The sequence below is a fragment of the Oncorhynchus clarkii genome, chromosome 1, assembly GCF_045791955.1.
Source record: "Oncorhynchus clarkii lewisi isolate Uvic-CL-2024 chromosome 1, UVic_Ocla_1.0, whole genome shotgun sequence".
Taxonomy (NCBI): Eukaryota; Metazoa; Chordata; class Actinopteri; order Salmoniformes; family Salmonidae; genus Oncorhynchus; species Oncorhynchus clarkii.
Genome location: NC_092147.1, coordinates 2,654,989 through 2,670,187, shown reverse-complemented (window position 1 = coordinate 2,670,187; position 15,199 = coordinate 2,654,989).

Sequence of the window (15,199 nt, the reverse complement as noted above, 5' to 3'; positions counted from 1 at the left end):
GGTCTAGGGGTATCGAGTGTTGCAGTAAGAGACAAAATGTTGTTGATGTATTGAGGTTCACTGGGTCTGTTATTGAGTGCTGCTCTTCACACAGTATTTCTAATGTCAGTGGCCGTATTGACTGTTTCATTCCAACTGCCGTCGTTGAAACAAATTCATTCACCACAGTAAGAAAAGCAGTTTGGAAAAAAGGAACATTCTGGAAACCACAGACGTCGAATCTCAATGACATAATTCAGTGGCCTTACTGTCATTTCCTGGGAAATAGCTGATCATGTCATGACTTCCGCCGAAGTCAGTGCCTCTCCTTGTTCGGGCGGCGTTCGGCGGTCACCGGCCTTCTAGCCATCGCCGATCCACTTTTCATTTTCCATTTGTTTTGTCTTTGTTTTACACACCTGGTTTCAATTCCCCCAATTACATGTTCATTATTTCACCCTCTGCTTTCCCCATGGTTTTTGTGAGTGTTTGTTTGATGTATTTCAGTCCTTTTGTGTGGGCTTGGTATTTCTACATGTATTTGGTTATTTTTAATAAAGTTACTTTTATTACTCATCTCTGCTGTTCTGCGCCTGACTCCTCTGCACCAGCTACACCCAGACCTATTACAGATCATTGTGCTACAATTGCAGAGAGAGACCCCCAAATGGCTATACTTAAACTCTTAAACATCATCCTCAGCTCTGGCATCTTCCCCAATATTTGGAGCCAAGGACTGATCAACCCAATCCACAAAAGTGGAGACAAATTTGACCCCAATAATTACTGTGCAATATGGGTTAACAGTAACCTTGTGAAAATCCTCTGCATTATCATTAACAGCAGACTCGTACATTTCCTCAGTGAAAGCAATGTACTGAGCAAATGTCAAATTGGCTTTTTACCAAATTACCGTACAACAGACCACGTATTCACCCTGCACACCTTAATTGACAAACAAACAAACCAAAACAAAAGCAAAGTCTCATTGCTTCTCATGCTTTGTTAATTTCAAAAAAGCTTGGCTCAATTTGGCTTGAGGGCCTGATATACAAATGGATGGAAAGCGGTGTTGGGGGTAAAACATACGACATTATAAAGTCCAAGTACACAAACAACAAGTGTGCGGTTAATATTGGCAAAAAAAACACAATTATTTTCCCACAAGGCCAGGGTATGAGACAGGGATGCAGCTTAAGCCCGACCCTCTTCAAAATATATATCAACGAATTGGCGAGGGCATTAGAACAGTCTGCAGCACCCGGCCTCACCCAACTAGTCAAATGTCTACTGTTTGCTGATGATCTGGTGCTTCTGTCCCCAACTATGGAGGGCCTTCAGCAACATCTAGATCTTCTGCACAGATTCTGTCAGACCTGGGCCCTGACAGTAAATCTCAGTAAGACAAAAATAATGGTGTACCAAAAAAGGTCCAGTTCCCAGAACTGCGAATACAAATTCCATCTAGACACCGTTGCCCTAGAGCACACAAAAACTATACATACCTCGGCCTAAACATTAGCGCCACAGGTAACTTCCACAAAGTTGTGAATGATCTGAGAGACAAGGCAAGAAGGGCCTTCTATGCCATCAAAAGAAACATAATATTCGACATACCAATTAGGATCTGGCTAAAAATACTTGAATCAGTTATAGAACCAATTGCTCTTTGTGGTTGTGAGGTCTGTGGTCCGCTCACCAACCAAGAATTCACGAAATGGGACCAACACAAAATTGAGACTCTGCATGCAGCATTCTGCAAAAACAAACTCTGCAGAGCAGAATCAGACCGATACACACTAATTATCAAAATCCAGAAAAAAGCAGTTAAATTCTACAACCACCTAAAAGGAAGCGATTTCCAAACCTTCCAAAACAAAGCCATCACCTCCAGAGAGATGAACCTGGAGAAGAGTCCCCTAAGGAAGTTGGTCCTTGGACTCACAAACGCAAAAAGATCCCACAGAGCTCCAGGATAGCAATATCTGACCACTTCTGTTTATTTATTTTACTTGCTTTGGAAATGTAAACATACGTTTCTTATGCCAAAAAAGCCCTTAAAAATGAAATTGTAATTGAGAAAGAGAGGAGGTTCAGATGCCATGCAGGCCCTGTCAAAGAAGGCGGACCTGAGCGTTTTATTCGTGAGAGTGTTGCATACCAGAGACCTAGCTCTATGTAAATATAGTGCTGAGATGGGGAATACAGTCAACCCAGAGTCATTATTAAAACATCAGGCCCTGGCCAATATAACTACATAGATAGAGTACATCCTAAATGACACCCTAATCCCTGTATACTGTAAAACATCAGGCCCTGGCCAATAGAACTACATAGATAGAGTACATCCTAAATGACACCCTAATCCCTGTATACTGTAAAACATCAGACCCTGGCCAATAGAACTACATAGATAGAGTACATCCCAAATGACACCCTAATCCCTGTATACTGTAAAACATCAGGCCCTGGCCAATAGAACTACATAGATAGAGTACATCCCAAATGACACCCTAATCCCTGTATACTGTAAAACATCAGACCCTGGCCAATAGAACTACATAGATAGAGTACATCCCAAATGACACCCTAATCCCTGTATACTATACTACACAACTTTAGTGCGCTATGTATAGAAAGGTTTGTTTGATCTTGTACATAGTCAAAGCTGAAAGCTGAATTGTAGTAGTATACCAATTTATACACTGACTATACTAAACATTAGGAACACCTTCCTAATGTTGACTTGCACCCCACCCCAACAGCGTTGCAGTTCTTGACACAAACCGGTGCACCTGGCACCTACTACCATACCCCGACCAAAGGCACTTAAATAAACTACATGAACAAAAGTATGTGGACACCTGCTCGTTGAACATCTCATTCCAAAATCATGGGCATTAATATGGAGTTGGTCCCCCACTTTGTTGCTATAACAGCCTCCACTCTTCTGGGAAGGCTTTCCACTCAGCAATGTTCTTGTTGGAACATTGCTGAGGGGACTTGCTTCCATTCAGCCACGAGCATTAGTGAGGTCGGGCACTGATGTTGGGCGATTAGGCTGGGCTCGCAGTCGGCATTCCAATTCACCCTAAAGGTGTTAGATGGGGTTGAGGTCAGGGCTCTGTGCCATTCGAGTTTTTTCACACCGATCTCGATAAACCATTTCTGTATGGACCTTGCTTTGTGCACGTGGGCATTGTCATGCTGAAACAGGAAAAGACCTTCCAGAATTGGAAGAATGGCATTGTATGCTGTAGCGTTACGATTTCCCTTCACTGGAATTTAGGGGCCTAGCCCGAATCATGAAAAACAGCCCCAGACCATTATTCATTATTATTTAGAGTTTATTGGGGCAGCTCTAGCAGAGCAGAAATTTGATGAATTGACTTGTTGGAAAGGTGCAATCCTATGACGGTGCTACGTTAATAAATTGTCTAAGGGCTAGGCAGCAGTATTAGGAAGTTCGGATGACTGACGTGCCCAAGGTAAACTGCCTGTTACTCAGGCCCAGAAGCTAGGATATGCATATAATTGGTAGCATTGGATAGAACAATTCTGAAGTTTCTAAAACTGTTAAAATAATGTCTGTGAGTTTAACAGAACTGATATGGAAGGCAAAAACCCGAGGAGAATCCATCCAGAATTTTGTTGTTGTTGTTGTTGTTGAGGTCACCACCCATTGAAATGCTTGTCTATGGGATATTCAAAGGAAATCCTCCCAGATTGCAGTTCCTATGGCTTCCACTAGATGTCAACAGACTTTAGAAAGAGTTTCAGGCTTATTTTTTGAAAAATGAATTAGTAGTTTTTAATGGTGGCTCTCATTTTGACTGTAGTCTTGTGGCGCGTGTGGATGAGGTGCACGCACCTCGTTATTTATCTCCGGTATTGAACATACTACATTCCGTCTTATATTTTATCGTTTATTCACATATTAGGGTACCTGAATATTGATTAGAAACGTTGTTTATTGGTAACTTTTGGGATTCCTTCGTATGCATGTTGAACGAGTGGAACGGGTGGATTACTGAATCAAACTAAACTGACTTTTTTGGGATATAAAGAGGGACTTTATCGAACAAAATAACAATTTGTTGTGTAGCTGGGACCCTTGGGATTGCAAACAGAGGAAGATCTTCAAAGGGAAGTTATTTATTTTATCGCTATTTCTGACTTTCTTGACGCCTCTGCTCGTTTGGAAAATGTTTGTAATGCTTTTGTATGCGGGGCGCTGTCCTCAGATAATCGCATGGTGTGCTTTCGCCGTAAAGCCTTTTTGAAATCTGACAAAGCGGCTGGATTAACAACAAGTTACGATTTTAAATGATGAATGTTGGAATGAATGTTTAATATAATGTTTAATATTACGATTTTTGTATTTTGAATTTCGAAGCTCAGAAATTTCACCGGATGTTGTCGAGATGGGGCGCTAACGTCCCACCTAGCCCAAAAAGGTTTTAAAAGTCACTGAGCTCTTCAGTAAGGCCATTCTACTGCCATTGTGTGTCCATAAATATTGCATGGCTGTGTGCTCGATTTTATACACCTGTTAGCAATGGGTGTGGCTGAAAAAGCCAAATCCACTAATTTGAAGGGGTGTCCACATACTTTTGTATATATTGTGTATTTTGTCTTGCCCATTCAACCTCTGAATGGCACACACACAATCCGTGTCTCAATTGTCTCTAGGCTTAAAAATCCTTCTTTAACCCGTCTCCTCCCCTGACTGACTGAAGTGGATTTAACAAGTGACATCAATAAGGGATCAGAGCTTTCACCTGGTCAGTCTGTCATGGAAATAGTTCCTAATGTTTTGTACACTCAGTGTAGATTTAGATAGGGGGGAATGAAGAGTGATGCATGTTGGGAATAGTGTGCCATTTGGGATTCAAGCATTCCTATAGGATAATGTTGTTTGGATTACTATTGAATTTTATTTCATGTACTACTTACAGTTGATAATAAATCAAATTGAACACAGCATTCGGAAAGTATTCAGACCCCTAGACTTTTTCCACGTTTTGTTTTGTTACAGCCTTATTCTGAAATGGATTACAATTATGATGTTCCATTATCAATCCACACACAATAAATACCCCGTACTGACAAAGCAGAATTGTTTTTTGTTGAAATGTATTACATTTTTAAAAATCAGAAATACCTTACTTACATACAGTGGGGAGAACAAGTATTTGATGCACTGACGATTTTGCAGGTTTTCCTACTTACAAAGCATGTAGAGGTCTGTAATTTCTATCATAGGTACACTTCAACTGTGAGAGACGGAATCTAAAAATCCAGAAAATCACATTGTATGATTTTTAAGTAATTAATTAGCATTTTATTGCATTACATAAGTATTTGATCACCTACCAACCAGTAAGAATTCCGGAATTCTCTTTTTTTTTTAAGAAGCCTCCTGTTCTCCACTCATTACCTGTATTAACTGCACCTGTTTGAACTCATTACCTGTATAAAAGACCTGTCCACACACTATCAAACAGACTCCAACCTCTCCACAATGGCCAAGACCAGAGAGCTGTGTAAGGACATCAGGGATAAAATTGTAGAACTGCACAAGCTGGAATGGGCTATAGGACAATAGGCAAGCAGCTTGGCGAGTAGGCAACAACTGTTGGCTCAATTATTAGAAAATGGAAGAAGTTCAAGATGATCAATCACCCTCGGTCTGGGGCTCCATGCAAGATCTCACCTCGTGGGGCATCAATGATCATGAGGAAGGTGAGGGATCAGCCCAGAACTACCTGGTCAATGACCTGAAGAGAGCTGGGACCACAGTCTCAAAGAAAACCTTTAGTAACACACTACGCGTCATGGATTAAAATCCTGTAGCGCACGCAGGGTCCCCCTGCTCAAGCCAGCGCATGTCCAGGCCCGTCTGAAGTTTGCCAATGACCATCTGGATGATCCAGAGGAGGAATGGGAGAAGGTCATGTGGTCTGATCATACGATGTGATTTTCTGGATTTTTGTTTTAGATTCCGTCAGTTGAAGTGTACCTATGATAAAATTACAGGCCTCTACATGCTTTGTAAGTAGGAAAACCTGCCAAATTGGCAGTGTATCAAATACTTGTTCTCCCCACTGTACATATTCAAACCCTTTGCAATGAGACTCAAAATTGAGCTCAGTTGCATCCTGTTTCCATTGATCATCCTTGAGATGTTTCTACAACTTGATTGGAGTCCACCTGTGGAAAATTCAATTGATTGGACATGATTTGGAAAGGCTGTCTATATAAGGTCCCACAGTTGACAGTGCGTGTCAGAGCAAAAACCAAGCCATGAGGTCGAAGGAATTGTATGTGGAACTCTGAGACAGGATTGTGTCGAGGCACAGATCTCAGGAAGGGTACAAAAAAATGTCTGCAGCATTGAAGGTCCACAAGAACACAGTGGCCTCCATCATTCTTAAATGGAAGAAGTTTGGAACCACAAAGACTCTTCCTAGAGCTGGCCGCTCGGCCAAACTGAGCAATCAGGGGAGAAGGGCCTTGGTCAAGGAGGTGACCCAGAACCTGATGGTCACTCTGACAGAGCTCCAGAATTCCTCTGTGGAGATGGGAGAACCTTCCAGAATGACAACAATCTCTGCAGCACTCCACCAATCAGGCCTTTTATGGTAGAGTGCCCAGACGGAAGCCACTCCTCAGTAAAAAGCCCATGACAGCCCACTTGGAGTTTGCCAAAAGGCACCTAAAGACACTCAGACCATGATAAACAAGATTCTCTGGTCTGATGAAACCAAGATTGAACTTTGGTCTGAATGCCAAGCGTCACGTCTGGAGGAAACCTGGCACCATCCCTAAGGTGAAGCATGGTGGTGGCAGCGTCATACGGTGGGGATGTTTTTCAGCGATAGGGACAGGGAGACTAAACCACTGCCCTATAGGGTTGGTTCCTGTCTATAGTGCCCTATATAGGTTGGGAACCACTGCCCTGTAGGGTTGGTTCCTGTCTATAGGGCCCTATATAGGTTGGGAACCACTGCCCTGTAGGGTTGGTTTCTGTCTATAGGGCCCTATATAGGTTGGGAACCACTGCCCTATAGGGGATCTATAGACTAGGACCAACCCTATCTAAGAATAGTTCAGCTTTTAATGCCTTTAACTCTGTCTGCCTCTCAAATGGCACCCTATTCCCTAGTGCACTACTTTTGACCAGGGCCTATAGGGCTCTGGTCGGGCTCTGGTTAAAAGTAATGCACTATGTAGGGAATAGGGTGCAGGCCCCCTCGCTCTCTCTGGTCGTGCAGTGGTGTTGTTTTGAAGTGAACTGTGTTTACTCTGGACCCGTTGAAGGGGGCGGGGTCTCTGTCTGTGCGACCCGTCCAGTCCAGGAAGATGTCATCTTTCCACACCGCTGCATCGGAATGCCATTGTTGATGAGCTTGGGGTCCCCAATGGCACCCTACCCCCTACATAGTGCACTAGTTTTGACCAGAGCCCTATGGCTGTGGTCAAAAGTAGTGCACTATGTAGGGAATAGTGGACGCATCCCACTCCAAAGGCTGCATACCAAATTCCATCAGCAACTAATCCTGGAAAAATGCTGCACGTCCCTGGAATTTGTCCCAAATTGCACTCTATTCACAATGTAGTGCACTACTTTTGACCAGAGCACTATGGGAATAGGGTGCCACTTGGGCACCCCTAGTAGAACTGGCAACCCCTTGATCTATGTCAACAGTGAGCCGCTAGCTAGCTCCTTATCCCCTTTACAGTCCATACCAGATCTACAGTAAACTCACAGAGAAGCTCCTTATCCCCTTTACAGTCCATACCAGATCTACAGTAAACTCACAGAGAAGCTCCTTATCCCCTTTACAGTCCATACCAGATCTACAGAGAAGTGCATTACATTGTTGGAGAGTAAGTGTTAAGGAAATGTTATAAAGATAAGAAATGTTGTATAGTGGGGGAAAAAACTGTAATATCTTATGTTTCACCGAGACTTGACTGAACGACAATACGGATAATATAGTGCTGGCTGGCTTCTCCATGTTTCGGCATGACAGAGCAGCTACGTCTGGTAAGACGAGTGGCGGCAGTGTGTGTCTATTTGTCAATAACAGCTGGTGCGCGATGTCTAATATTAAAGAAGTCTCGAGGTTCTGCTCGCCTGAGGTAGAGTACCTCATGATAAGCTGTAGACCACACTACCTACCAAGAGAGTTCTCATCTATATTATTCAGAACCATCTATTTACCACCACAGACTGATGCTGACACTCAACGAGCTGTGTAAGGCCACTCAACGAGCTGTATAAGGCCACTCAACGAGCTGTATAAGGCCACTCAACCACCTGTATAAGGCCACTCAACCACCTGTATAAGGCCACTCAACCACCTGTATAAGGCCACTCAACCACCTGTATAAGGCCACTCAACCACCTGTATAAGGCCACTCAACCACCTGTATAAGACCGCACTCAACCACCTGTATAAGGCCACTCAACCACCTGTATAAGGCCACTCAACCACCTGTATAAGGCCACTCAACCACCTGTATAAGGCCACTCAACCACCTGTATAAGGCCACTCAACCACCTGTATAAGGCCACTCAACCACCTGTATAAGGCCACTCAACCACCTGTATAAGGCCACTCAACCACCTGTATAAGGACACTCAACCACTTGTATAAGACCGCACTCAACCACCTGTATAAGGCCACTCAACCACCTGTATAAGGCCACTCAACCACCTGTATAAGGCCACTCAACCACCTGTATAAGGCCACTCAACCACCTGTATAGGCCACTCAACCACCTGTATAAGACCACTCAACCACCTGTATAAGGCCACTCAACCACCTGTATAAGGCCACTCAACCACCTGTATAAGACCGCACTCAACCACCTGTATAAGGCCACTCAACCACCTGTATAAGGCCACTCAACCACCTGTATAAGGCCACTCAACCGCCTGTATAAGACCGCACTCAACCACCTGTATAAGGCCACTCAACCACTTGTATAAGACCGCACTCAACCACCTGTATAAGGCCACTCAACCACCTGTATAAGGCCACTCAACCACCTGTATAAGGCCACTCAACCACCTGTATAAGGCCACTCAACCAACTGTATAAGGCCACTCAACCAACTGTATAAGGCCACTCAACCACCTGTATAAGGCCACTCAACCACCTGTATAAGGCCACTCAACCACCTGTATAAGGCCACTCAACCACCTGTATAAGGCCACTCAACCACCTGTATAAGGCCACTCAACCACCTGTATAAGGCCACTCAACCACCTGTATAAGGCCACTCAACCACCTGTATAAGGCCACTCAACCACCTGTATAAGGCCACTCAACCACCTGTATAAGGCCACTCAACCACCTGTATAAGGCCACTCAACCAGCTGTATAAGGCCACTCAACCAGCTGTATAAGGCCACTCAACCAGCTGTATAAGGCCACTCAACCACCTGTATAAGGCCACTCCACCACCTGTATAAGGCCACTCAACCACCTGTATAAGGCCACTCAACCAGCTGTATAAGGCCACTCAACCACCTGTATAAGGCCACTCAACCACCTGTATAAGGCCACTCAACCACCTGTATAAGGCCACTCAACCAGCTGTATAAGGCCACTCAACCAGTTGTATAAGGCCACTCAACCAGCTGTATAAGGCCACTCAACCAGCTGTATAAGGTCACTCAACCAGCTGTATAAGGCCACTCAACCACCTGTATAAGGCCACTCAACCACCTGTATAAGGCCACTCAACCAGCTGTATAAGGCCACTCAACCAGCTGTATAAGGCCACTCAACCAGTTATATAAGGCCACTCAACCAGCTGTATAATGCCACTCAACCAGCCGTATAAGGTCACTCAACCAGCTGTATAAGGCCACTCAACCAGCTGTATAAGGCCACTCAACCAGTTATATAAGGCCACTCAACCAGCTGTATAATGCCACTCAACCAGCCGTATAAGACCACTCAACCACCTGTATAAGGCCACTCAACCACCTGTATAAGGCCACTCAACCACCTGTATAAGGCCACTCAACCACCTGTATAAGGCCACTCAACCAGCTGTATAAGGCCACTCAACCAGCTGTATAAGGCCACTCAACCACCTGTATAAGGCCACTCAACCACCTGTATAAGGCCACTCAACCACCTGTATAAGGCCACTCAACCAGCTGTATAAGGCCACTCAACCACCTGTGTATAAGGCCACTCAACCACCTGTATAAGGCCACTCAACCACCTGTATAAGGCCACTCAACCAGCTGTATAAGGCCACTCAACCAGCTGTATAAGGCCACTCAACCAGTTATATAAGGCCACTCAACCAGCTGTATAAGGCCACTCAACCAGCTGTATAAGGTCACTCAACCAGCTGTATAAGGCCACTCAACCACCTGTATAAGGCCACTCAACCACCTGTATAAGGCCACTCAACCAGCTGTATAAGGCCACTCAACCAGCTGTATAAGGCCACTCAACCAGTTATATAAGGCCACTCAACCAGCTGTATAATGCTACTCAACCAGCCGTATAAGGTCACTCAACCAGCTGTATAAGGCCACTCAACCAGCTGTATAAGGCCGCTCAACCAGTTATATAAGGCCACTCAACCAGCTGTATAATGCCACTCAACCAGCCGTATAAGACCACTCAACCACCTGTATAAGGCCACTCAACCACCTGTATAAGGCCACTCAACCACCTGTATAAGGCCACTCAACCACCTGTATAAGGCCACTCAACCACCTGTATAAGGCCACTCAACCAGCTGTATAAGGCCACTCAACCAGCTGTATAAGGCCACTCAACCAGCTGTATAAGGCCACTCAACCAGCTGTATAAGGCCACTCAACCAGCTGTATAAGGCCACTCAACCACCTGTATAAGGCCACTCAACCAGCTGTATAAGGCCACTCAACCAGCTGTATAAGGCCACTCAACCACCTGTATAAGGCCACTCAACCACCTGTATAAGGCCACTCAACCACCTGTATAAGGCCACTCAACCAGCTGTATAAGGCCACTCAACCACCTGTATAAGGCCACTCAACCAGTTATATAAGGCCACTCAACCAGCTGTATAAGGCCACTCAACCAGCTGTATAAGGCCACTCAACCACCTGTATAAGGCCACTCAACCACCTGTATAAGGCCACTCAACCAGCTGTATAAGGCCACTCAACCACCTGTATAAGGCCACTCAACCACCTGTATAAGGCCACTCAACCAGCTGTATAAGGCCACTCAACCAGCTGTATAAGGCCACTCAACCACCACTCAACCAGCTGTATAAGACTACACTCAACCAGCTGTATAAGGCCACTCAACCAGCTGTATAAGACTACACTCAACCACCTGTATAAGGCCACTCAACCACCTGTATAAGGCCACTCAACCAGCTGTATAAGGCCACTCAACCACCTGTATAAGGCCACTCAACCACCTGTATAAGGCCACTCAACCACCTGTATAAGGCCACTCAACCACCTGTATAAGGCCACTCAACCAACTGTATAAGGCCACTCAACCAACTGTATAAGGCCACTCAACCACCTGTATAAGGCCACTCAACCACCTGTATAAGGCCACTCAACCACCTGTATAAGGCCACTCAACCACCTGTATAAGGCCACTCAACCACCTGTATAAGGCCACTCAACCACCTGTATAAGGCCACTCAACCACCTGTATAAGGCCACTCAACCACCTGTATAAGGCCACTCAACCACCTGTATAAGGCCACTCAACCACCTGTATAAGGCCACTCAACCAGTTATATAAGGCCACTCAACCAGCTGTATAAGGCCACTCAACCAGCTGTATAAGGCCACTCAACCACCTGTATAAGGCCACTCAACCACCTGTATAAGGCCACTCAACCAGCTGTATAAGGCCACTCAACCACCTGTATAAGGCCACTCAACCACCTGTATAAGGCCACTCAACCAGCTGTATAAGGCCACTCAACCAGCTGTATAAGGCCACTCAACCACCTGTATAAGACTACACTCAACCAGCTGTATAAGGCCACTCAACCAGCTGTATAAGACTACACTCAACCAGCTGTATAAGGCCACTCAACCAGCTGTATAAGACTACACTCAACCACCTGTATAAGGCCACTCAACCAGCTGTATAAGGCCACTCAACCAGCTGTATAAGGCCACTCAACCACCTGTATAAGACTACACTCAACCAGCTCTATAAGGCCACTCAACCAGCTAGCTCTATAAGGCCACTCAACCAGCTGTATAAGGCCACTCAACCAGCTGTATAAGGCCACTCAACCAGCCGTATAAGGTCACTCAACCAGCTGTATAAGACTACACTCAACCAGCTGTATAAGGTCACTCAACCACCTGTATAAGACTACACTCAACCAGCTCTATAAGGCCACTCAACCAGCTCTATAAGGCCACTCAACCAGCTCTATAAGGCCACTCAACCAGCTGTATAAGACTACACTCAACCAGCTGTATAAGGTCATAAGCAAACAGGAAAATGCTCATCCAGAAGTGGCGCTCCTAGTGGCCGGGGAGTGTAAATACTACTACACCGGCTCTGACGCTCTTCTGATGTGGCAGGGCTTGAAAACTATTACGGACTACAAAGGGAAACCTAGACGCGAGCTGCCCAGTGACGCGAGCCTACCAGACGAGCTAAATGCCTTTTATGCTCACTTCGAGGCAAGCAACACTGAAGCATGCATGAGAGCACCGGATGATTGTGTGATCACGCTCTCCGTAGCCGATGTGAGCAAGACCTTTAAATAGGTCTGCGTTCACAAAGCCGCAGGGTCAGACGGATTACCAGGATGTGTACTCAAAGCATGCACAGACCAACTGGCAAGTGTCTTCACTGTCATTTTCAACCCAACAACCTCTCCCTGGCCGAGTCTATAGTACCTACATGTTTTCAAACAAACCAACATAGTCCCTGTGCCCTAGAAAGCGAAGGTAACCTGCCTAAATGAATACCGCCCCATAGCACTCACGTCGGTAGCCATGAAGTGCTTTGAAAGGCTGGTCATGGCTCACATCAACACCATCATGCCAGAAACCCTAGACCCACTCCAAAATTGCAAACCGCCCCAACAGGTCCACAGGTGATGCAATCTCAATCACACTCCACACTGTCCTTTCCCACTTGGACAAAAGGAACACCTATGTGAGAATGTGGTTCATTGACTACAGCTCAGCGTTCAACACCATAGTGTCCTCAAAGTTCATCACTAAGCTAAGAACCCTGGGACTGAACACCTTCCTCTGAAACTGGATCCTGGACTTCCTGACGGGCCACCCCCATGTGGTAAGAGTAGGCAACAACATCTGCCACGCTGATCCTCAACACTGGTGCCCCTCAGGCGTGCTTAGTCCCCTCCTGTACTTCCTGTTCACCCATGACTGCATGGCCAGGCATGACTCCAACACCATCACTACATTTGCCGATGACACAACAGTGGTAGGCCTGATCACCGACAACGATGAGACAGTCTATAGGTAGGAGGTCAGAGACCTGGCAGTGTGGTGCCAGGACAACAACCTCTCCCTCAACGTGATCAAGACAAAGGAGCTGATCGTGGACTACAGGAAAAGGAGGGCCGAACAGGAACCCATTTAACATTGACACAACGGAAGTGGAGCGGGTGGAGAGTTAAGTTCCTTGGTGTCCACATCACCAACAAACTAGAATGGTCCAAATACACCAAGACAGTCGTGAAGAGGGCACGACAACAACCTTTTCCCCATCAGGAGACTGAAAAGATTTGGCATGGGTTCCCAGATCCTCAAAGTTCTACTGCTGCACCATCGAGAGCATCCTGACCGGTTGCATCACTTGGTATGGCAACTGCTCGGCATCTGACAGTAAGGCGCTACCAGAGGGTAATGCCTTACCCCTTTGTTTTTACACTGCTGCTACTCACTGTTTAATTATCAATGCATAGTCACTTTACAAATGACCTGGACTAACCTGTACCCCCGCACATTGACTCGGCACTGGTAACCCCTGTATATAGCCTCGTTATTGTTATGTAAATCTATTGTGTTACTTTTTTATTAGGATTTTTTACTTTTGTTTATTTAATAAACATGTTATTAACTCTATTTCTTGAACTGCACTTTTGGATAAGGGCTTGTAAGTAAGCATTTAACACTAGTCTACCTGACGGCAGGTAGCCTAGTGGTTAGAGCGAAAGGTTGCTGGATCGAATCCCTGAGCTGACAAGGTAAAAATCTGTTCTGCCACTGAGCAAGGCATTTTAACACACTGTTCCCCGGGAGCTGAAGACGTTGGATGTCGATTAAGGCAGCCCCCTGGCACCTCTCTGATTCAGAGGGGTTGGGTTAAATGCGGAAGACACATTTCAGCTGAATGCATTCAGTTGGACAACTGACGAGGTATCCCCCCTTTCCCTGCTGTATTCAGCGCACGTGACAAATAAAATTTGATTACATTTTTTGGGGAAAGGTGACATTGCTACGTCCCATCCATGTGTTGTTTGAGTATAATATGAGATATTAACAAAGATGGCTAGCAGGCCTACGTTATTAGCATATTCTGTCTGGTGGTGAGAAGCAGTGAGATATGGCTGTGCCCAGCGGCAGCACAACATAGTAATCCCCATGATATGAACTCATTAATATTCCCAAAGCTCCCAGATACAACCTGTCTGAACAACTCAACAGGATTATGTTTTTGGTTTGTTGAACAAGTTCTTGGTTGATGACAGGGCCACATCATAGAACTGGAGTGACAGGGCCTGTCTGATGAGGAATCACCATGAAATGGGGCAGATTTATTAACTGGTGAGTTGTCCTATCAATACAGGCTTCAATAATATTTTAAAGTTTTTTTGTCGAGCCCATTTATACAAGGAGTCCTATACAAGCCGTGGTGTAAGTGAGAACGGCGGCCAGGTCGCCCTTTGACCTCAATGGGACAACCTGGTCAAATAAAAGGTATATTCCTGACCATGTGACCTGACCAGGAATAACTCCATAGAGCCCAGAGTATTTCCCGATCAGGAAAAAACAACTTTCAACAAAGTAACTTATTAGTAACCATATTATTATTAGTGGTTAGGCAGGGTAGCCTAGTGGTTAGGCAGGGTAGCCATATTATTATTAGTGGTTAGGCAGGGTAGCCTAGTGGTTAGAGCGTTGGACTAGTAACCAGAAGGTTGCAAGTTCAAACCCCCGAGCTGACAA